This window comes from Macaca nemestrina, chromosome 14 (assembly GCF_043159975.1).
Source record: "Macaca nemestrina isolate mMacNem1 chromosome 14, mMacNem.hap1, whole genome shotgun sequence".
NCBI classification, from domain to species: Eukaryota; Metazoa; Chordata; class Mammalia; order Primates; family Cercopithecidae; genus Macaca; species Macaca nemestrina.
This window is the reverse complement of record NC_092138.1, coordinates 57,513,297-57,537,904: the sequence shown is the minus strand read 5'-3', so window position 1 is coordinate 57,537,904 and position 24,608 is coordinate 57,513,297.

The window sequence follows — 24,608 nt, the reverse complement described above, 5'->3', positions numbered from 1 at the left end:
TGCATAAAAATACTGTGGTGCATTTTTGAATCAATGCAGTCCTAGATTTAAGAAAACATGGTAGCTTTGTCAAGCTGTGACTGTTGACCCTAAGCCACGTGTGCCAGTCCATTAGGTTTGTACCAAAGAAGCAAAATTGTTGTATCTGTATCTGCTTTTAACAAAAGATGTTTCAAAAGTCTAAAGGGAAGGTACAATTTAGATAGCAACATCCAAAGAAAGACAAACTATTTTTTTTATGATTTCCAAATATTTTAAATTCCTTCTTAGCCCCTCTTTTTATTATTTTACTTTAAACAGAATCTGTATCTCTGTCTTTCAGCATGTCCAATATGGAAAAGCCCCTGACACTGTGCATGTGCACTGCCATGATGTCTGCTCTAATTATCAGACTAAGAGAGCCTTCTGTGTATCCTTCAAAACTCAAGGCTCAAAAAATGCCTATGCCATACTTTCATGAAAAAGAATCACTTCATGTGGGTTTATAGTGAGTAAAATTCATTGATTCAGCAAAGCCACAAGCAGATAATGGCTTTAGTTTCCTTAACTTAATCCCAAAGGAGGCAGTAAAATAGCAAGCTGGATTTTCTTAAAGAGATGTCCTGATTTAGGTTGAAATGAAACAATTCTTAAACTGCCTGAAGCGAGGGACCCTAAGGGAATCATTAACAACTTTTCTTGACTGTCTTAAATGGTTGGAGGTTGTCTTTTCCACACAGGGTTGAAAATTCCCAGAGGCCTTGGGAGGATTAGTCCCTCATGGCCTCTGGGGAATTCTCAGGTATAGAAAGTGTCACAGAGGCTAATGGCCTGCTGTAACTCTGTATCCCCAACAGTTCTCCCCAAGGTGGCTGCTGCGACCTTGTCTCTGTTGCTTGGCAGTGACACAGTAATATTCTCTTGCCTGGTCTTTGAAGTCCTAATACTTCCTGGGAACTGAATGTAGTTCAGTGGGGTCCTCAGCGACATACTAGCAAAAGATCCTCTTCTGGGTCCTACTAATCTTAGAACTGTAACATACTTGCTCTTGTGTTCATGTGCAAGCTTTGAAAATGAAGCAAAAATCAAAATTTGGTGGCAAGAGCTTTCTATTTGGAAGTGAAACAGTTGGTTCAAGTCCTGGCTGTGTCACTGGCCAGCTCTCTGAACTTGGGCAATCTATTGAACTTTGGGTCTCAATTTCACTAACTAAAAATTGAGAAAGGCTGCTGAGAGAACCAAATGTGGAAAAGTATGTTGCAAGCTGTAAAATAATTTACCAACGTTAAATGCTGTCAAATTGCAATAATAAATGCCACTGATACGGTCTGGCTGTGTCCCCACCCAAATCTCATCTTGAATTGTAGTTTCCATAATCCCCACATGTCATGGGAGGTAATTGAATCATGGAGGCAGTTTCCCCCATGCTGCTGTTCTTGTGATAACAGTGAGCTCTCACAAGATTTGATGGTTTTATAAGGGACTTCCACCCACCCTGCTTCACTCTGCACTTCTCCCGGCTGCTGCCATACAAAGAAGGACATGTTTGCTTCCCCTTCCACCATGATTGTAAGTACTTGAGGCCTCCCCAGCCATGCTGAATTGTGTGAGTCAATTAAACCCTTTTCCTTTATAAATTACCCAGTCTCAGGTACGTCTTTATTAGCAGCATGAGAATGAACTAATACAGCCACCATCCCTATTCTCAGATAAGCCACAATACCAGGTAGAAGGAGGTCAAATGTGTATAGTGGAAAGTTTGCTCTTTTCAATAAAAATGACATTCTTTATAGTCAGGATAATAGCTCACACTGCCTTACATTGAATTTCTTTAGAAGAACTTTTAAGAATTGTTAGAAGATGCTAAGTAACTTGGTCAAAGACTTTAGTTTAAAGGAATAAATGGACAACAATGAAAGGGTACTTCACAGAATGGAGACGCAGCAATGACTGTTTACAATATTGTGCTCCCGCTGAGATTATTTTAGAGTAAAGCTTAAATTGTTTGCTCACCCATCTTACATCATTATTGAACAGTTTGAGGACATGATTCCTGAGGAGCACTTAAACCATAAATGTCATGTTGTCAAAACCCTTAATGTAACCTAGTCCTTTAAATGTGTGCTTCTATTCGTCTAAGACACTGCTAGAATTTTAAGTATTGGCAAACTTCCATAGGAGGATTCTTGAGTATTCTTGGGGACTCTGAGACCCAAGCTCTGTCTTGATTCTCCCTATAGAACACTCCTAGCTGCTGATAAAGCTAACAAGGGGTTCACAGCATTTGCTTATTTTCTCCAAATAGAATCATAGTACCATCAGCGGAGGAAGTGCCCCGAGAACTAGTACTACAGGAAAGCATTGGTGATGAGACAATGCATGATGCCTATGAAAATGTTTTGTAAGCTGCAGAATCTTGCAATAATAATAGCCAATATTTGTTGATTGTTTACTGAGTGTTGGGCACTGTGTTAAAATGCTTTATGTGCATTATTGCATTTAAGTTTCACATGGGATTATAAAAATTGTGTGATAATGGTTATAAGAGCACAATACCTTAATAGTATTGCTTCCTAATTTCACAGAAAAGACTGGAGAGGAACAGAAAATCTCAGTGTCTTGCCCACAGAAAACAGAGCTGAGAGAATTTTGCTCAGGCAGTCAGTCTTTGAGCCCAAGGTCTCAAACCCTACATTCCAGTCACTAGGGGATGTTTTTATGATAGCGCTAGTAACAGAATTGTCTCCCTCAGTTGCACAATTTCTAATCACCCTTCAGGTCTCAGCTTAAATTTGTCTTCCTCCTGGAGGCTTTCCCCAGTCCACCTGACCAGATCAGAACCCTCTGTTTTTATGTACACGCTCACAGTAGCCTGTATCTCTCCATAATAGTATTTAATACAATTGTATTTAAATACTTTCTTGGGTAATTGCATTTCATTTCTGTCTCCTCCCACATTTTACTCTCAGACTGCAAGCTTGATCATAATTGGTGCTTCAGGAGAATTAAGACAGAGAATAGCGACATCGAAAATGCTCTTGATGCTTCAAACACTCCTTTGTCTACCACTGAAACATGAAAACTAGAGAATCCCAAAAGGACCTCAACGTGACTAATGCCTTCCTGAATATAGAACAGGAAGACTCCTTTCAGGAGGTTTGGAACACCTGACTTCATTTCTGAGCTTGATTTTCTTTATATCTGAAGCACAAAAATTCCAATTAAACAGTCTCTGAGGATCTTGCCAGATTTCATTTCCTTTCTATAAATTCATAGGCCTGAGAACTTCTTTGCCATGTGAGAAGAAAAAATATGAAAATTTCCCTCAGATCTGGCAAAACCTTCTCAAATTAATTAATAAGTGGGAACACTTCCAGATGTGAATAACTATTTAAAGATTCGTTGTTTTCTATAAATCTACAGGTTTAAAAATCTTCTGTTCCACACACAGCAAGTTCAGACACCAACACTGAGAGTAGGCCCTTGAAACGAAATAAAATCAAAGAAAAATCTGAAACAAAGCCAAGAAATATGATGTAGTGCATGCTGTAGTGAAATGTTACTATTTAATCTAAATGTAAAACCTTTAAGTACATTCCAATAATTTTTTTCAGATTAACAAACAACAATAGAAAAATAGAGAAAGAACTAGAGCCACAATACATTTAGAAATGTCAGGCAACGTGAATCTAGAAAGAAAAAAACAAAACACAACTTTTAACTGCAGGGGGAGAAATGCAGGTTTGTTACACAGGTCAACTTGTGTCATCATGGGGGCTGTTGTACAGATGATTTCATCAGCCAGGTGTTAAGCCGAGTACCCATTAGTTTTTCCAAATCCTCCCCTCCTCCCATCCTTCACCCTCTAAAAGGCCCCATTGTGTGTTGTTCCCCTCCATGTGACCATGTGTTCTCATCATTTATCACCCACTTATAAGCCACAACATGCAGTATTTGGTTTTCTGTTCCTGCCTTACTTTGCTAAAGATAATGGCCTCCAGCTCCATCTATGTCCCTGCAAATGAATTATCTCGTTCCTTTTTATGACAGAATAGCAGAAAAATACAATTCTTACTAATAGAAAACTAGGTCCTCCTCTTTACCACTAAATCAATTTGGAACAACCATGTAAAGAATATTGCTTAAGGAGATACCAAATTATTAGCCTGCCCATCATGTCCTCATATCTAAGGTTAATCCTGAGTGCATATATCTAAACGTAAACCCACAAGTGTACATTACAAAATTTTAAAAATTACTTTCTATCATCTGTACTATTTTGATTTTTTGAAGCATAGCACCAATATGACAGCTAAGTAGTTGTTCCTAAGAGACATTCTGGCTTAACTGGAAACAGTGTCAAATCTTGGAAGTTAATCAAGTTATTCTACTAAGCATAGTTTAGGATTAGGTAAGTATCTCAATGTTCAAGGTTTCAAGGTCTACCTATTTATCATATAGCCTGATATTTTATTCAGGTGGAATGCTTTCTGAAAGCTTTAGAAATTCTCTGTGGTGGGGAGCAAGCAGTGCCTTTGAATATTGCTTAGAAAATGAAAATCCTTTTCAAATCAAGTTACAAATCGCCCTCAACAAGAGATGCTTGCACTAGTAAGCTAACTCATGCCAATTTCTGAACTCAGCTATGAGAATGCTAACACATGGAGAACTATTCTTGTTAGAATGATGTTTACAATTTCTGGAAATTACAACTATTTTGCTACTATAGAATGAGAAAGTAGGATGGATGGATGGATGCATGGATAAATAGAAAGGATGAAGAAAGGAAGGGAAAGAAAGGAAAAAAGAAAATACAAAAGGAGGAAAAGAAACAACAAGGAAAGAAAGATAAAAAGGGAGAAAGAATAAGAAGGAAGGGGGGAAGGGAAGGGAAAACATAGATTAAAATCTGTGCAATAAACATCCTTATAAAATAAATACAACAAAATAAAATGCATTTGGTAAAAGTGAGCCGGAAAAAAAAAAGAAACCATAATATATTCACAATGTCATCTAACGGTTATCTTAGAGAATCACATAGAATTATTGCTTGTGAGCCGACTTATGATGTTATTGTGGAAAATTGGCATTTAAATTTTGGACTGATTTGGGTCCTCAAATTTGAGAGTCATGTTTTCAGAAGATCAGCATAAGCCCCTATAGTTCTGTAATACCATGGCATCAGGTGTGTTTAATCTACCTGATTTTTCATCTCACCAGTCAAGACTCACTATGGATGAAACATTATGTATCCCTTCAAGAAGCTTGAAAAAGTGGTATGACTTTGGAGTGGTGATTTGTGAGTAGAAGCACAGGTTTTGAAATAAAAGAACTAGAATCAAATTTGGTATTTTCTTGACTTATCTTTTTGTGCTTTAGTTTCCATTTTGATGATAAAAGAATAATAATTGATCTTAGAATTATGAGGATCAAATGAAACAATTTAAAGCTCTTAGCACCATGTTTAGCACATAACAAAATCTCAGTAAATGCTAACTTCTGCCAAAAATAACTGACAGGCATATTGTTATTTATTAACATATTATTATATGCAGTGAAAACCAATAATAATTATTTATTGTTAATTTATTTAACAAAACCAGGAATATAAAAAGAGGATAGGAGAAGGAAAAACCAAAGACAGTTTGAAAACTGATAATTTTCAAACTGATAATTTGGATAAATGGGTAAACTGATAATTAACTAGAAGAAAGGCTAATCAAAGTGTTCTGCTCTTAGACAGCTGAGTAAGCATCAAGGACAACCTTGTCAGTTTCTTACGAATTCTCCAGAAGAGCTTGACCATTTCACTGTGAATTACGGGCTAGGCTACCTGAATATGTGATGCCTGTTTTTTGTCCTTTGTTAGTACCTTTATATAGGTTATGACAGGTCCGCGCCATTTCTCTGTCCAAAATTTCTTTCTTCTCTACCTCAAAATCTAAATTCCATCTTCTGTTATGCTAGCTTATTGTATTAATCTGTTCTCATGCTGCTAATAAAGACATACCCAAGACTGGGTAATTTATAAAGGAAAGAGGTTTGATTGACTCACAGCTCCACATGGCTGGGAGTCATAGCAGAAGGCGAATGAGGAGAAAAGTCACATCTTACATGTCAGCAGGCAAGAGAGCTTGTGCAGGGGATCTCCCATTCCTAAAACCATCAGGTCTCATGAGACTGATTCACCATCATGAGAACAGTATGCCGGAAACTGCCCCCATGATGCAATGACCTCCATCTGGCCCCGCCCTTGACATGTGGAGATTATTACAATTCAACGTGAGATTTGGGTGAGGACACAGCCAAAGCATATCACTATAGTGCTCTATACTTTCCCTGGTGGTACTCAACTCATTTCGTAATTACAAATTTGCTTTTTGGTTATGAGATTCATGGCTATCTTTGCCCCAACCACACGTCACATCCACTAGAGTGTGGATCTTTTCTGCGTTGTTCATCACTGTATGCTCAGCCTGTGAAATGCATAGGTGCACATGGTGTTTGAGGCAGAAAGGGGTGGAAGGAGAGGAGGGAGAAAGGCAAGCAATTACACAGGTAGGCACAGTACAGTACAAAACGGGTAAAATAAAGTTCCATGATAGTTTAGAGACAAAAACTATCACCTTGGATTTCAACATCGGAATTAGGAAAAGCTTCAAAAAGACATGCCATTTTATCTGAGCTTCAATGCATGGGTGGAATTTAAACATTCCCACTGGGAAAGCATGGGACAAGAAATAAGATATGTCTCAGTTTTTCTAGAACATAAGGTCTCTGAGGAGGCATCATAAGAGTTGAGGCTAGAAGTGTGTCCCAGTCATGTCAGATGAGCTGTTTGACAATGGGGAGCCCCTGGAGGATCGGGGTGAGAGACAAGACATGCACAGATCTGTGCTCTGGAAATACAAGTTTGGTAAAGTGTAAAAGTCATATGTTGAAAGTGGAGAAATCTGAGGCAGGGAGGTGACTTAATACAGACTATGTTATTCTCTCTGACATTTCTGCAACGGTAGTTGTGTTTCCAGTGGCAAGCAGCCCACCAAACATTCCGAGTCTACTTGATTTAGACAAATGATAATGTTGCTTAATCCTTGGAGGAATTTTGTGTGTGTATGAAACAAAATTGCCAAGAAGAATAATTAGAATATTTTGAAGACTATTCAAGCCTTTTCTATAAGTGCATTTATCTATGTCTGGCTGGCATGCAAATTGGGGCTCATGCTTAAAATCATAGTGAATTATATTACAGAATTCACATAGAGTAGATAAACCCCAAAAGAACTATGGGGGTTGGGAATATGAAAATCTCTCTTTTAAATAGAAAGGCAGGTGAATAATATTTTGACAGAAGTCTGCATGATTTCCAAGTTTATGTGGTTAATAGTAATAGTATTTGCTGTGTAGCTCCAATGTTATAGGACATTATATACATTATTTTATTTAATAGTCACATAAGATTTAACTAGAGCTTAGAAAGCTCCATAGTGGCAGGTCCAGGGCTCCAACTAAGTTTTTTCCAACATATTTCTTACTAGTCTAGATGCAACTGTCCTTTGCTGGTAAATAGCTTGTTATTATTTTAAAAGACTTTTTCCAGCCTATCAGTTCACAGCAAATGATATTAAACTTAAACACACAAACACACACACAGCCTTCCCCATCCCTGTCCCTACACCCATCCCTCCCCACCAACTTCTGCACCCATATTTCTTCCTTCTGAAGGGCATTTTCTGCCTCCAGGGGGTCACAGGTGTCCTCAGCTCACTAATTTCCCCCATCCTGTCCATCTCTGAAGCAACCATTCCTGCCCTGGGTCACCTCTATCATATCTCCACCCCATCATCTCATCTCCACCCCCACTTTCTGTTGGCTTCTCAATCCCAGCTAGCTGCTTTGCTGTCTCTAGGGCAGATGTGATAGTATAGCCCTTGTCACCTCAACCTTTGACCAACAGGGCTGTGGTAGGGTGGGTCAATGGTGACACCTGGCACAGGGATATATAGAGGCAATGGTGGGGCAGCCAAGTGGACAGTGAAAGGGAATGTGGCTGCTGCTAAGTCAGAAGTGGCCGAAGTGGTAGCTGCTGAGGAAAGTGTGACTTGAGCTATGTGCTAAGACTGCTCCTGCTTTCAAGGGCCTGGCATTCTAAAAGACAAGAAACAGAGAGTAAAATGCATAGTCCTCTGCCTTGAGTCAATTGTCACCTGTCCTGTAGTGATGCGGTTCCTCCCCTTATACCAGGGAGCATGCTAGGTGGTTACCATGGGCAATTATAAGCCAAAATAAGGACTTTGTCAGCTCAATGAAACATTGAAACATTGAGAGAATTCATGGCCAGAAGACCTGCACTACAATAAATGATAAATTCTTCAGGTATCAGGACTATGATGCCAGGATCTACACAAAGAAATTAAGAAAGTTATAACTGAATTTTTTAAGTAAAAATTCATTTGGGCAGAGAATTATGGGTTGATGGGGTTTTTTTTTCTTTCAGTACTTTAAAGATGTCATTGTCTTTCACTTGCATTCTCTCTCTCTCTCTCTCACACACACACACACACACACACACACACACAGGCATGTACATACACAGAATTATATATACCATTGGTCACCACCCAGGTAGGAGTCTCTCCAGTAGAATTTTTTGTTGATTTTATGGCTGGTGGTATAACTGCGCCAATTTGATTTGGACAAAGAGGCAGAAATGTTTTAAATCGCTGTAGATGCAGTTATTAAATAAGAGCTAACTTCTGTTAAATGTATTTTAAGGTTCTATGCAATGTACATGCATTACTACATTTGTCACTATTATTATCTCTGCTTTTCACTGAGGAAACTTGAGTCTTAAGTCAGTTTTCATTAGGTCCATGACTGATCTGAGGGCTAAGCTGGGCTAAGCTGGGCTAAGGCTAGATCTCCTTGGCTCCAGAGACTGTGGTGATAACTATCTTCCCCTCAAAAATGCCCATGTGATATGTTAGGGTTTCCCAGTCCTTAGTTTTGTTTGTTTGTTTGTTTCTGTTTTTTCATTTGTTCAAATAAAGATTTCTACAAGGCCGATGGCTGCGCTGTGTTTAACAATCTCAGAGGGGGAAAAGCAGTAAAGATGGAGTTTAGAGTCTCTGTGACTGCAACAAATGTGGGCTGCATTAAGAAAATTTGATTAGATAAAACTCCTCATGGAGAGAAAATGCCTTTTATCAAACATGTCACAAAAATTGATATGGCAAATATCTGTAGGTCATTCTCATTTTACTTAATAAAGCCAACTCTTGAAAAATAGACTACACTTTAAAAGCTTATTTCTGGTTGATTTATTTGAGCCAAAGATTCTCAGACATTGCTGCTCTGTGTAATTTGATTTTTACATGTCATAAGGGAAAAATTAGAAAAAAAAAATAGTATGTCCCATGTTCAGAGTCCCATGATTGTCCGTTATGCTCTTAGAATACTTTTTTCAACTTAATTCCACTTCTCCATCATGTGCACAGAGTTAAATAACTTTACCAACATTCTTTTACTAACTTGAGAAGACTTTCATCTGATCCCTATCACAGACTAAGGGAGAAACACTGCTATTCAGCTCCCTGGCAGGATTTGTTCCTGAATCTACTCTCCAATTTTTTCTTACGCTTTTCTCCAGACACCTCATTCTAATTACTTTTGTTGTTGATATTCTCATTCTCATTCTGCCCCTTGGCCTCTTGACTTGATCTTTTCTTTCTCCTATCCACTCATTGTACCTGGCCTTCAGCTGTTTTAGTCCCTCCTTACCCAGTGTCTCTGAAAACAAACACCACTAACTGACCCCAGATGCCCCCACATCTGAGTACCTGGGCGGCCAAGGATAAAAGTAAAATAATCCCTCAACCCAACTTCATGCTATTCTCTTTTAAAATTGACCTCAAACAATACTGGCCTATGCTCCAAACCTCAGGAACTCCCTGTGTGTAAATAGCTTTACATTTTTATCTTCATCCACTTTACACTTGAACTTGGCCTCTATTTAACACTACGCATGCTGTATTCTGAATTGAACGGTCTTGGCCCCTCAACAGTGAGAGTATTGTGCGGAATCAAGCCTGGGCATCTCACTCTCTTCCTCTGAGAATGATTTTATTCCCAAGCAGCTCGTCAGTCCCTCTAGCCGATGGATTTCATGTCTGCATCTAAGCCATGAAAACAAATTAACGCCCATCTGTCATAGCTCAGCAACAAGGGCCTTGCAAGGTTTCTATCTGCACATGCACCCTGGGGCTCTTGGGGGCTCAATAAGATGGCCCAGAGTCCTCCTGGCTAGAAGGGCTCAAGGACTCTGTGAAGAAAGGAAAAGGGAACTTTAGACATGGTTGATGGGGCATTAAGACTTAGTGAAAGAAGAGGAGGTACCAGTCTGCCATTTTCTTCTGCCGGTGCCAGGGAGACTGGGCAGTTCGGACCCAGGAGGAATTTCTCACAGTGCAGCACAGTGTCTTTGGCAGATCATGGGTGGACTGCCTCTTTAGGCTGAACAGGCTGAACCTGAACCCATCCTTCCTCACTGGGCAGGGCCTCTCTGCAGGAATTTTAGCAACTCCAGCAAGGGGTTTACAGACAGAACTCTGATCTCCTTGGGATGGAGTCCATGAGGGGAGGGACGGCTGTGGTCTATGCAGCAGATCAGCAGACTTAGTCTTTCCCCTGCTGGCTCTGAGGAATCTGGGCAATCCGAACGAGCAGGATTCCCCCCTAGCCCAGCACAGCCCCTCCACCAAGGGGCAGCCAGAGTACCTTGTGAAGCGGGTCCCTGATCCCATGCCTCCTGACTGGGTGAGACCCCCCAAACAGAGGTTGCCAGACAACATATACAGCAGCATTCCTGCTGGCATTGGGTCAGTGCCCCTCTGGGATGGAGCTCCCAGAGGAAGGAGTAGGCAGCCATCTTTGCTGTTCTGCAGCCTCCACTGGTGACACCTCCAGGTGCAGGAGGGACCCAGATGAATAGGGTCTGGAGTAAACCCCCAGCAATCCACAGTAGCCCTATGGAAGAGGGGTCTGTTAAAAGAAAAACAGAAAGCAACAACTACAACAGCATCAATAAAAAAGCCCCCACAAAAAAAATTCATCCAAAGGTCAGCAGCCTCAAAGATCAAAAGTAGATAAACTCACTGAAGATTTAAAAAAAAAAAAAATGAAAACACTGAAAACTCAAAAACCCAGAGTGCTGCTGCTTCTCCAAATGATCACAACACCTCTCCAGCAAGGGTACAGAACTGGGCTGAGGCTGAGATGGATGAACTGACAGAAGTAGGCTTCAGAAGATGAGTAATAACAAACTTTGCTGAGCTGAAGGAGCATGTTCTAACCCAATGCAAAGAAATAATCAAATTAGAACTCAAGACTAAGAAACTCACTCAAAACCACACAACTACATGGAAATTGAACAGCCTGCTCCTGAATGACTCCTGGGTAAATAATGAAATTAAGGCAGAAATCAAGAAGTATTTTGAAACCAATGAGAACAAGAGACAATGTACCGGAATCTCTGGGACACAGCTAAAGTAGTGTTAAGGGGAATTTACAGAACTAAATGCCCACGTCAAAAAATTAGCAAGATCTCAAATCAACATCCTAACATCACAACTAAAACTACTAGTGAACCAAGAGCAAATAAACTCCAAAGCTAGCAGAAGAGAAGAAATAATCAAGCTCAAAGTGAAACTGAAGAAGATAGAAACACAAAAAAACCTTCAAAAAAAATCAATGAAGCCAGGAGCTGGTTTCTTGAAAAAAAAAATTAATAAAATACATAGACCACTGGCTAGAATAATAAAGAGAAAAGAATCAAATAGACACAATAAAAATTGATAAAGGGGATATTACCACTGACCCCACAGAAATACAAACAACCATCAGAGAATACTATAAACACTTTGGTGCAAATAAACTAGAAGATCTAGAAGAAATGGATAAATTCCTGGATACATACACCCTCCCAAGACTAAACCAGGAAGTTGAATCACTGAATAGATCAATAACAAGTTCTAAAATTAAGACAAAAACAAATAGCCTACCAACCAAAAAAAGCCCAGGACCAGACGAATTTGCAGCTAAATTCTACCAGAAGTACAAAGAGAAGCTGGTACCATCTCTTCAGAAACTAGTCAAAACAATTGAAAAGGAGGAACTCCTCCCTAACTCATTTTATGATGCCAGCATCATCCTGATACAAAACCTAGCAAAGATACAACCAGAAAAGAAAACTTCAGGTCAAAATCCCTGATGAACAAAAATGCAAAATCCTCAATAAAATACTGGCAAGCCGAATCCAGCAGCACATCAAAAAGCTTATCCACCACGATCAGGTCGGCTTCATTCCTGAGAGGCAAGGCTGGTCTGACATATGCAAATCAATAAACAATTCATCACATAAACGGAACTAAAGACAAAAACCACATGATTTTCTCAATAGACACAGAAAAGGCCTTTGATAAAATTCAACATCCCTTCATGTTAAAAACACTTGTAAACTAGGTATTGATGGAACATACCTCAAAATAATCAGAACCATTTATGACAGACCCACAGACAGTATCATACTGAATGGGCAAAAGCTGAAAGCATTCCTCTTGAAAACCACATACTTGCACAAGGCAAGTATGCCGTTTCTGGCCACTCCTATTCAACATAGTATTGGAAGTTCTGGCCAGGGCAATCGGGCAAGAGAAAGACATAAAGGTATTCAAATAGGAAGAAAGGAAGTCATACTGTCTCTGTTTGTAAATGACATAATCCTACTCCTGTAGAACACCATCATCTCAGCCTAAAAGCTTCTTAAGCTGATAAGCAATTTCAGCAAAGTCTCAGGATACAAAATCAAAGTGCAAAAATTACAAGTATTCCTATAAACCAAAAATAAACAAGCAGAGATCCAATTTATGAATGAACTCCATTCACAATTGCTACAAAAAGAATAAAATACCTAGTAATACAGCTAACAAGGGAAGTGAAGGACCTCTTCAAGGAGAACTACAAACCAGTGCTCAAGGAAATCAGGGAGGACACAAGCAGACAGAAAAACATTCCATGCTCATGGATAGGAAGAATCAATATTGTGAAAATGGCTATAATGCCCAAAGTAATTTATAGATTCAATGCTATTCTCATTAAACTACCATTCACATTCTTCACATAATTAGAAAAAACTACTTTAAATTTCATATGGAATCAAAAACGAGCCCATATAGCCAAGAAAATCCTAAGCAAACAGAACAAGGCTGGAGGCATCATGCTACCTGACTTCAATCTATACTACAAGGCTACAGTAACCAAAACAGCATGGTACTGGTACAAAAACAGACACATCAACCAATGGAACAGAGTAGAGATCTCAGGAGTAAGACCACACATGTACAACCATCTGATATTCTGCAAACCTGACAAAAACAGGCAATGGGGGGAAAATTCCCTATTTAATAAATGGTTCTGGAGAAACTGGCTAGCCACATGCAGAAAATTGAAACTGGATCCCTTTTTTACACCTTATACAAAAATTAACTCAAGGTGGATTAAAAACTAAACATAAAACCCAAAACTATAAAATCCCTGAATAAAATCTAAGCAATATCATTCAGAACATAAGTACAGGCAAATATTTTATGATAAAAATGTCAAAAGCAATTGCAACAAAAAACAAAAATTGACAAATGGGATCTAATTAAACTAAAGAGCTTCTGCACAGACAAACTATCATCACAGTGAAAAGACAACCTACAGAACTGGAAAAATTATTTGCAATCTACCCACTTGACAAAAGTCTAATATCCAGAATCTACAAGGAACTTCAACAAATTTACAAGAAAATAACAAACAACCCCATTAAAAGTGGGCAAAGGACATTAACAGACACTTCTCAAATGAAGACATGTTGCAAACAAACATGAAAAAAGGCTCAACATCACTGATCATTAGAGAAATGCAAATCAAAACCACAATGAGATACCATCTCACACCAGTCAGAATGGAAATTATTAATATTAAAAAGTCAAGAAACAACAGATGATGGCAAGGCTGTGAGGAAATAGGAGTTTTCTTACTGTTGGTGGGAACATAAATTAGTTCGACCATTGTGGAAGACTGTGTGTGATTTCTCAAAGACCTAGAATCAGAAATACCATTTGACCCAGCAATCCCATTACTGGGTATATACCCAAAGGAATATAAATGGTTCTATTATAAGGATACATGCACATTTATGTTCATTGCAGCACTGTTCCCAATAGTGAATGCATGGAATCAACCTAAATGCCCATCAACGATAGACTGAATAAAGAAAATGTGGTACATATACACCATGGAATACTATGCAGCCATAAAAATGAATGAGGGTGAAAGTGCTTTGAAACTCCCACAGTTATCCAGACTGAGAAGGCACTCAGTACAACAGCCTTCGCTGGCTATTCAAAAACCCTGACTGCTGCCAACATCCTCCCTACCCTCCTACCCAGCATGAATTAATTTTTCAAAATCTAATTTTGAGACTATAGGTAATGTGCTGAGTACAGTGCCTGGAATCTAAGTGTTCAATAAATCACAGCTGTCATAATTCTGCCACATGTCTTTACGCTTCATGCTAACCGACTACATGACAAAGTTTGGTTAATGGGCTGTGGCACAGAGGGTTGTCTACCAGATATCTGTGCTACCTACCTTTCTCCAGCATATAGTTATCACTGATAAGCGGCTGCTCACTCATCGACTACATTTCCAAAACCCTCCTGTGGCCATCCCACCCCTTTGCAGGGACAGAGATGGAACTGGAGGCCATTATCCTCAGCAAAGTAATGCAGGAACAGAAAACCAAACACCACATGTTCTCACTTGTAAGTGGGAGCTGAACATTGAGAACATATGGACACACAAAGGGGAACAACACACATTGGGGCTTGTGGGGGGTGGCAGGGGGAGGGAGAGCATCAGGAAAAATAGCTAATGTATGCTGGGCTTAATACCTAGGTGAAGGGTTGATAGATGCGGAAAATCACTATGGCACATATTTACGTAAGTAACAAACCTGCATGTCCTGCACATGTATCCTGGAACCTAAAATAAGATAAAATAAAAAGAAGAGGAGGTAGAAGTGTCTCTACTAATATAAGGAGTCTACTCTGAAATGAGGGAAGGTGACAGGAAAGACACATATCAATGAATGCAAAGGCTTTGTATTAGTCCATTTTCACACCGCTACAAAGAAATGCCTGAGACTGGGTAATTTATAAAGGAAAGAGTTTTAATGGACTCACAGTTCTGCATGGCTGGGGTGGCTTCAAGAAACTTACAATCATGGTGGAAGGGGAAGAAGTTACATCTTACATGGTGGCAGGCAAGACAGAGCATGGGAAGCAAGAACTGTGAAATGCTTCTAAACCCATCAGATCTTGCTAGACGTCGTGACACATGCCTATAATCCCAGCACTTTGGGAGGCCAAGGCGGGCGGATCGTGAGGTCAGGAGATTGAGACCATCCTGGCTAACACGGTGAAACCCCATCTTTACTAAAAATACAAAAAAAAAAAATTAGCTGGGCATGGTGGTGGGCGCCTGTAGTCCCAGCTACTTGGGAAGCTGAGACAGGATAACGGTGTGAACCTGGGATGCGGAGCTTGCAGTGAGCTGAGATCGTGTCACTGCACTCCAGCCTGGGCGACACTCCATTTAAAAAAAAAAAAAAAAAAAAAAGATCTCATGAGAACTCACTCACTATCCTGAGAACAGCACTGAGGAAACTGCCCCCATGATTCAATCGCCTCCCTCCCTCAACATGTGGGGATTACAATTCAAGATGAGATTTGGGTAGGGACACAGAACCAAACCATATCAGGCCTGCCACATGATATTGAATGGTGTCACTCAAATAGTCCTCAGGCTTAGACTTTGGAAATATAATTTTCTCAACAGATGTTGCTGGGATTCTGAAGATGCCAAACTACTTTATGGGTCCCAAAAGGAGAATCACTTAGGGATAAGATCTTTTTAAGATTTGTAGAAAAAGTTCCCTTCACAAGAAAAAATATCTTTCCTTTTGAGACTGTAAAAGTGGAAAGGCTTGGCAGAGCAGTAGGTGAGAGCACACAGCCAACACAGAGAGACAGAGGTGCCCCACAGGGAGAAGGGCACACTGGGGACCCATCTGTGCAGTCAACCTCAGCCATCATCATAGACCCTGGAAGCCTGTACAGTTGCTACACTATTTTCCCTTCCTGACTATAATAATCTCTAAATAAGGGAAATATCCAAGTAAGCCACCCAAGAATGAGTAACTTGGGTGGGATCTGGAGTCCTCAGAACAGATGGAGTAGAGACTGATGGCAGATGCCTCTGTACTTGTCCCCTCAGACACAGAGGATTCCTAAGCTGGTGTGGTCAGTCTGAGTAAGGTGATACATAGTTATACGTATATACAACATGTTCACAAGAAAATGAGAAAGTGAGCCATTACTTCCTTAGAACAGGCTAACTGCCGTAAACACAGGAACAAAAAACAAACAAACAAATTGTATACATACAGTTGCATAATAAATCAAAAACAATAGAAGTATATTTCTTGTTCAAGCAACAGTTTTCCTGGGCATTTAAATAGGTTAGCTGATCAGTCCTTCTCTGTGTAGATATTTAGGAGTGTCGGGGAATCAGAGGCTCTGCAGTCCTCAACACATACCTTCCAGAGTCTCCTTGGGAATCCACCATTCCAAGCAGTGAGAAGGGTCAAAGAGCTCAGTTTCCTGAGAGTTCTCAAGACCAAGCTTTAAAGTGGCACACATTATTTTTGCTCACAATCTTTTGCTAAAACTCAGTTACATGGCCACAACTAACTGCAGGAGGGTTTTGGAAATGTAGTCAATGAATGAGCAGCCACTTCTCAGTGATAACTGTATGCTAGAGAAAGGTAGCACAGATATCTGGTAGACAGCCCCCTCTGCCACAGCCAATGGGCTCTGCCAAACTTTGTCACGTAGTCGGTTAGCGTGAAGCATAAAGACATGTGGCAGAAGAATTATGACAGCTGTGATTTATTGAACACTTAGATTCCAGGCACTGTACTCAGCATTTTACCTATAGTCTCTCGAAATTAGATTATTAAAAATTAAACAATGCTGGGTAGGAGGGTGGGGAGGGTGTTGGCAGCAGTCAGGGTTCTTGAATAGCCTGTTGTACTGAGCGCCTTCTCAGTCTGGATAACTGTGGGAGTTTCAAAGCACTTTCACATATATGATCTTATTTGAGCTTCACAATGGCACAGTGAAGTATGTAAGACAAATCTTATTGCCATTTTGAGGAAAGGAAAATGGAAATACAAAGAGGTCAAGGGCTTTCCCTGCAGTCCCACAGCTAATGAGGACTACACTAGATTTCCTGACCTGTCAGCTGTAATCTAGTACTGTTTCCAATGCAGCTCACTATTCCTTTGGTACTTTAGCTGGGTTGCAATTGTCTAAAAGGCAATTAAATTGAGACCCTTCCAAGAAATGGTATTTTTGAGTTTTGATCAGTAATGGTATGTATTTTATTTGACTGCTACAGAAAACTTTTAGCATTAGAGTTGAAAAAATACATTCCTGCCACCCTTTATTGTGACAGCTGAGTGAAAGACCTTTAAATGGGAGGTAATAGAGAAGCCAAGATCATTGAAACGAGGGTAAATTTATTTGCTAATATTTAAGAAAACCTAGAGCATAGGCAGATGCTAGAAATAATTTCTCATTCTATTGGCCAGTTGACTAGGCCACGTTTTCAACTGTTATGTTGCCTCTGTGACATGGAGGCTGCACAAAGACCGCTTGGAGGGTGACCTGGCTGATTACAGATCCACAGGCCCTAAAGCTGGAGGCTTGCTCACCTGTGCTATTGATCATGCAGTGGACTTCGAGGCCTTTCTGTCCCTCTGGAATTAGCCCTATGGATTCATCTTATTCCACTCAATCTTATTCTATAGTGGATAGTTACTAGGACACTCCTGGTCTGAGCTTCAAGCCACTTGGAAGCCCTTACAATTAAGTGCTAGCATAAATTAGTATCTTTCTTTACGGGATCTTCTAGAGCTTTATGAATCTCATGAGGAACGCTAGCACTGTGGAGCAGCATAGCAGCTTCTCAAGTCCAGAATGAAGGATAATATTTTCCTAACACTAACATAATTTAGGTCTTTTTAATATCAAATTATTTTTCAACAAGTAGTGCTGGAGCAATTGGATATTCATAGGCGAAAAAAGAAAAATCAATGTCTACCTAAACCTTATACCTTATATAAGAACTTACCTCAAAGTAGACCATAGAATTAAGTATACAATAGAAAACTATGAAACTTTAAAAATTAGTAGAAAGTCTTTGGGATTGGGCTACACAAAGAGTTCTTAGACTTGAAAATAAAAGTATTACCTATAAAAGAAGCTGGGCATGGTGGCTCATGCCTATAATCCCAGCACTCTGGGAGGCTGAGATGGATGAATCACCTGAAGGTCAGGAGTTCAAGACCACCCTGGACAACATGGTGAAACCCCATCTCTACTAAAAATACAAAAAAAATTAGCTGGACACGGTGGCGTGTGCCTATAATTCCAGTTACTTGTGAGGCTGAGGCAGGAGAATCACTCAAGCCCAGGAGGTGGAGGTTGCAGTGAGCCAAGATTGCACCATTGCCCTCCAGCCTAGGTAACAGAGTGAGACTCCATCTCAAAAAAATAAATAAAAATGTTTTTAAAAAGTATTACATATAAAAAAGATTGGCCAAGTTTGGTGGCTCACTCCTGTAATCCCAATATTTAGGGAGGCCAAGGCAGGAGAATTGCTTGAGCTCAGGAGTTTGAGTCCAGCGTAGGCAGCAAAGCAAGACCTTGTCTCTACTAAAAATTTAAAAATTAACCAGGCGTGGTGGTGTGAACCTGTAGGCTGAGGTGGGAGGCTTGCTTGAGCCCAGGAGGTCAAGGCTGCAGTGAGTCATGATCATGCCACTGCACTCCCTGCCAGGGAAGGAAAGAGGGGAGGGAAGGAGGGAGGGAGGTCAGAAGGAAGGAAGGGAGAAAAAAAAAAGGAAATATCAGGAAGTTGACCTTCATCAAAATTAAAAGCTTTTTTTCTATGAAAGTCTTCATGAAGAGGATGAAATGATGAAATGAAAAGTTACAGACTAGTAGAAAATATTTGCAAATCACACAAGTGACAAAGCACTACTATTAAAATATATAAAGAACTCTCAAAACTAAATAACAACAACAAAAAAAAGATCCAATTAGAAAATAGGCAAAAGACATAGACATTCACTGAGGAAGATATGCAGATGGCAAATAAGCATATGAAGAGATGTTCAATATTCTTAGCCATTATTTAAAAGCAAATTAAAACCACAATGGGGAGGTATCGTTGCATACCTAACAGAATGGCTAAAATAAAAAATTGTAATAACACCATCAAGAATGCAGTAGGAATGTAAAATGGTATGGTCACTGGAAAAAGGTTTGGCAATTTCTTGTAAACCAAACATTCAACTACTGCATGACCTAGTAAGTGCACTCTTGAGCATTTACCTCAGAGAAGTGAAAATTTATATTCATGCAAAAAATCTGCCCATTAATGTTTATGGCAACTTTATTTGTAATAGCCCAAAACAGGAATCAGCCCAGATAGCCTTCAAGGGATGAATGGTTAAATAAACTGTGGTATGTGCACAGCATGGATACTAGTCAGCAATTTAAAAAAAAAAAAAAAAAAAAACTGATACACACAAAAACTTGGATGAATCTCCAGGGAATAAGTTAAATGAAAAAGACAATTCCAAATATTATATACTATAAGATTCCATTTATATGAATTTTTTGAAGTAACAAAATTTCAGAAATGAAAGACATATTAGTAGTTGCCAAAGGTTTTGGAGTTGGGGAGTTGGGGAATGGAAACAGGAGGAAGTCAGTGTGGCTATGAAAGGGCAACCCAAAAGATCTTTACAGTGTTGGACTTGTTCAGAACCTAGACCGTGGCAATGGAGACAGGACCCTATGCAGGTGGGTAAAATTGTATAGAACTTAACACACACCTACACATAAAGAGAGAGAGAAAAAAAGAGAGATATGATATACCATTGAAACTAAAAGGAATCTAAATTAGATTAGTAGATTACATCAATGTCCATATCTTAGTTGTGATATTACACTATAGTTGTGTAAAATGTTACCACTGGGGGAAACTTGGCAAAATATACAGGGGATCTCTCTGTATTTTTTTTTTTATAATTTCATGTGAACCTAGAATTAGCTCAATAAATAAAAACTTAAATTAAAAAATGTCCTTTGCCATCCACTCTCAATTCAGCTTATTTCACTTCTCTCATTGCCCTGTAATTTAAAGAACCTATTAAGGAAATCAGGAGGAGTATTTGATGATTGTAAATAAGGGTTTCCTCTTATTTTCTCCTGAGTTCTTTATCCTGTGATGTACAGCATCTGCCAATTAGCAATTTAAATACTTCCAGATGGACCCAGGTGCTTCATCTGTCTCAGTACTAAGGCTGTCTCTTAAAGGCAAACATGTCCTCCCCATTACCCAGTATCCATACACTAAAACATGAGCTCCAGATTTACATATACACCGCTGGGGTATTGTGATTATCTATAATTCAGTCACAAAGGGATCTAAAAAGTTCTTCAAGCCAAAAGGAATGCAGAATGACAGCAGATGGCCCTATCCTAAAATGAAGATTTAAATGTATTAAGCAGATGAACAACTCAACAAAAGAACATGAAGGGTCGCAAAAAAGCCAAACTTCTATCCCTTCAGCTAGGTGAGTACATTCTCATTTCAATTTCATTAGAGGTCAACACCCATGTCAATCATAAGACATGCTAGAACTTGGTATAACACCATAGAGGGATGATCTCAGGCTGTTGGCAGGAATCATGTATTTCTCAGCACCTCCTAATCTCAACAAACAGAAAGCAAAACTACTTACAGTGTTTCCCCCGAAACCCTGAGTTTGCATGTAAAGCTGCCAAAGAAGTACAGTTCTAACAAACTACCAGGCAGAGGAGTGTTTACAAATGAATTCTCAGTAACTCCAAACTTTTCTCCACTAGCTGAGCCATGAGTGCCTCTGGCTATGACACAGCCTGCAATACTATGGTATCTTGATGGCCTCAATCACTGTCCTGTCCCTGGGCTGGTGATGAGTCAAGGACCCAGGACCTTCGGTTTGCAAATAAAATTTCAAAACCCCCTCCTAGGAGGCCCACCCCAGCTTGCAGGACTCTACATGGGTCAGGACAGATATTAACATTATTCATCTAAAGGAATATGTAAGTCAGACAGTATGCCAAGCAAAGAGCTTAAGAAGTTCATAAGCCAGAGAAGATTCCAACTGGGTCAAAAACCATGGAGCCCAAAACAAATAGTGAACACTAAATCACAGCATCGGACATCAAAGTATCAGGGAGACGAACAAGCGGCAGTGGGTACACTATAAATTAAAAGGAGTCTTAAGAAAATAACAAGTATAGGCCCTTTTTGACTGAGCCACCATGTGCCTGCAGAAACATTGTAGATAAAATGGCCAGCTGTAATATCAGATCTGGGATAAGAAGGCAGACAGGGAAAACATGGTACGGATTTAAACCTATGCAAAGCACCTTGGCATTTATCTCAGCTAATGCCTGTGGTGTACCGGATACAACAGTTTATTTTAAAGTGTTTTTAAAATAAACAGTTTATTTTAAACTCATTTTAAAACTCCAACCATGGTCTCCCCGTCAGTTCCACTGGGAGTTCCTAGGAACAGCTAGGTCACAAGGGAACCAAAGGATTAAGGAGGTTTTAACACTTACTCTCCAAATTAAGTAGCCTCTGTTTAAGAATCAAACATGAGTGAGAGAATAAATTCCTAGGAAGCCCCAAAGGTGAGTGCACAGTAACCATACTACACTGCAGGAGGAGATAAACACAGAAAGAAATAAGATTTGACTAGAGAAGGCTTGAGAATTAGAATAAGAAGGCTAACAGTGAGTGGGCTGTAGGTGAAATGATTGGCAATCATCAAATGGCCTGGGTGGAACACAGGCAGACTGTAGGGGCTTTCATGTCAGGAAGCCTGTTTTCGAGGAAGCTATGGATAACTGAGGCAGTGGAAGAAGGCAGCATTAAAAGATTCCCATGTTTCTCTCACTGACTCTTAAGACAGGGGACTTGAGGGGAAGAGGCAGGGAGGGGACGAGGGATAGAAGACTATAGATATGTTGCAGTGTGTACTGCTTGGATGATGGGTGCACCAAAATCTCACAAATCACCACCAAAGAACTTACTCATGCAACCAAATACCACCTGTACCCCAATAACTTATGGAAAAAAATTAAAAATATTTTAAAAATAAAGAATGAAAAAAAGGCAGCATTTAGAATAACTAAAATAATTGTATATCCCACCCACCCTTGGGAATCCAGAGTCCACAATTTGAGGATCAATAGGCCCCTTAATGTGTCCTAAAATGGCCAAGCAATAGAATCACTGGGGAGACTGGAAATTCAGCTTCCCAGGCTCCATCCTAGAGACACGAAATAAAAATCTCAAGTTTGAAAACAACTGTTCAAGCGGAGCTCCCTAACTGGTCCTCTGCATTTACCTTACTTCTTGCTTCTGCTTCAGGAAGCAGTCTTTTGTAATCTTAGATATATTTGTTGTGAGAGTGCTCCTTATAGCTAGGGTGACCTTAACAATTTATCATCCAAACTGGTACCCTTAGAGTGTGAAAGGAGGTGCTGTAGGGTAATTACTAAATTACCCTGGAACAACAGGCATAAATAAACTGGGATTGCCTCAAGCAAACTGCACTCTATTTGGAGCAAACTAAAGCCTCCCCCCCAGAAACTTACACCCACTTATCCTCATTCTTCCTTTTGGAGCTATAACCATCAGTCTAATTTCTTTTGAGATTCTTTTAAATCAGAATATAGCTATTCTGGCATCCCTCCTGGTTCTTTAACCATTTCTTACCCAGAATCATAATAATGTAAAATAAAATCAAATGTGATTGAAAGGAATGATGGGCCAAGACTCCACCTGCTTTCTTCACCTTGATCCTCGTGGTGATGCCTGAGGCACCTCCCACAGCATCCAAGGCATTGGTATTTGAAAACCCTGTTGACTAAGTGAAGATCACTAGGTGACCTTTCCAATACTAAGTTTTAGATTCCTAGATGACTCTGCATTTTGAATGCAGGAATAATATGGCAAGGAAAAGACTAATATTCAATAGCCTTGCAATTCTCAGTATTTATACTTTAAATATATGTATATAAAAGTGTATACATTTGTATACTGTAGAGTATAAAAAATACAACTAACATCCAAGTAAACTTTAACAAATTAACAAAATCAAATGTTAGCACTGCATTTGAAACTGTGTCTGTTTCTCTTTCTCTTCATATCCCCCTTCTCTCTCTCAACCTCCACCCCAAAAGGTAACCACTATCTGGAATTTGTGTGCATCCTTCCTGTCACAATTTAACAGAATACCTTTAATCAAGGCCAGGAAACTGGACGAAGAGGGGGATGAAGACCCCACTAACTGAAAAGGCAGCTCTCTGTCATGCATGACCTACAATTCACTGGCAAGACCTTGAGACTATTTTCCTTTGGAAAAATATGAACCATTGGAATTAATGGTTCCATTAATTGGACCATTGGAATTAATGAATACAGACCCCAGACTTGGCCGTCTTCCAAACTAATTTGATGTGGCTAGGACAGAAATGCCAATTCCACACCGCTGTGCAGAATGCTTAGGGTTTTGATTGAGGAAACAGGAGAATCTGGCACAGAAAACCTTCACAAACCAATGATTGTGCCAGTGTTTTATGCCCAGAAATTGACTGCAGCAGTCTTTTCAAAGAAAGACGGGGCTCATTTAAATCAAACGCCTAACTGAAAGCAGAAGTTAACAATAGAAGATACTGTAGAGAGAGGGTGGAGGCTGGTGGGAAGCTAAACCATTCGTGGTCTAGCCCCTTCAATCATTAAGTCAGAAGGTATGTTTTGAGATCCTATGTTTTGCCTTACATAGTCCTTGCCCACATGCTGTTTAAGCCTCACGTGAGAAGATAAATGCAGGGAATAATTATTTTATGAACAAAGTGGTGCCATTGAACATGTTTATACACGTGTACATTGAAGAATAACAGTGCCATGTAGCTAGACAGTGATTGTGGGGAAGAGCTAGTAAGTACAAACGATATGAAAAGGTAAAGATCAGTTTGGCTGGCATCAGAGAAATCTTCATAGAGGCAGTAACATTTCAGCTGGGCCTTGAAGACAGGGTAGGAGATAAAGAAACAAAGAGTGGATGCATTTTTGTACTAATAATGAGAACAACTAGCACTCATTCCGTACTGGGCACAGTGGAAAGCACTTTACATGCATTATTTCGTATAATCCTCCCAACAACCCTTGGAAGTGTAATTCTACCCATTTTTACAAATGAGAAAACTGAGACTCAGAGAGATTAAGTAATTTTCCAAGGTCACCTAACTAGATAGTAGCAGTCAGGATTGAAGCTCCAAATGTTTGACCACACAGTAATGCTACACTGCCTAGGTGGAGGAACAGTATGA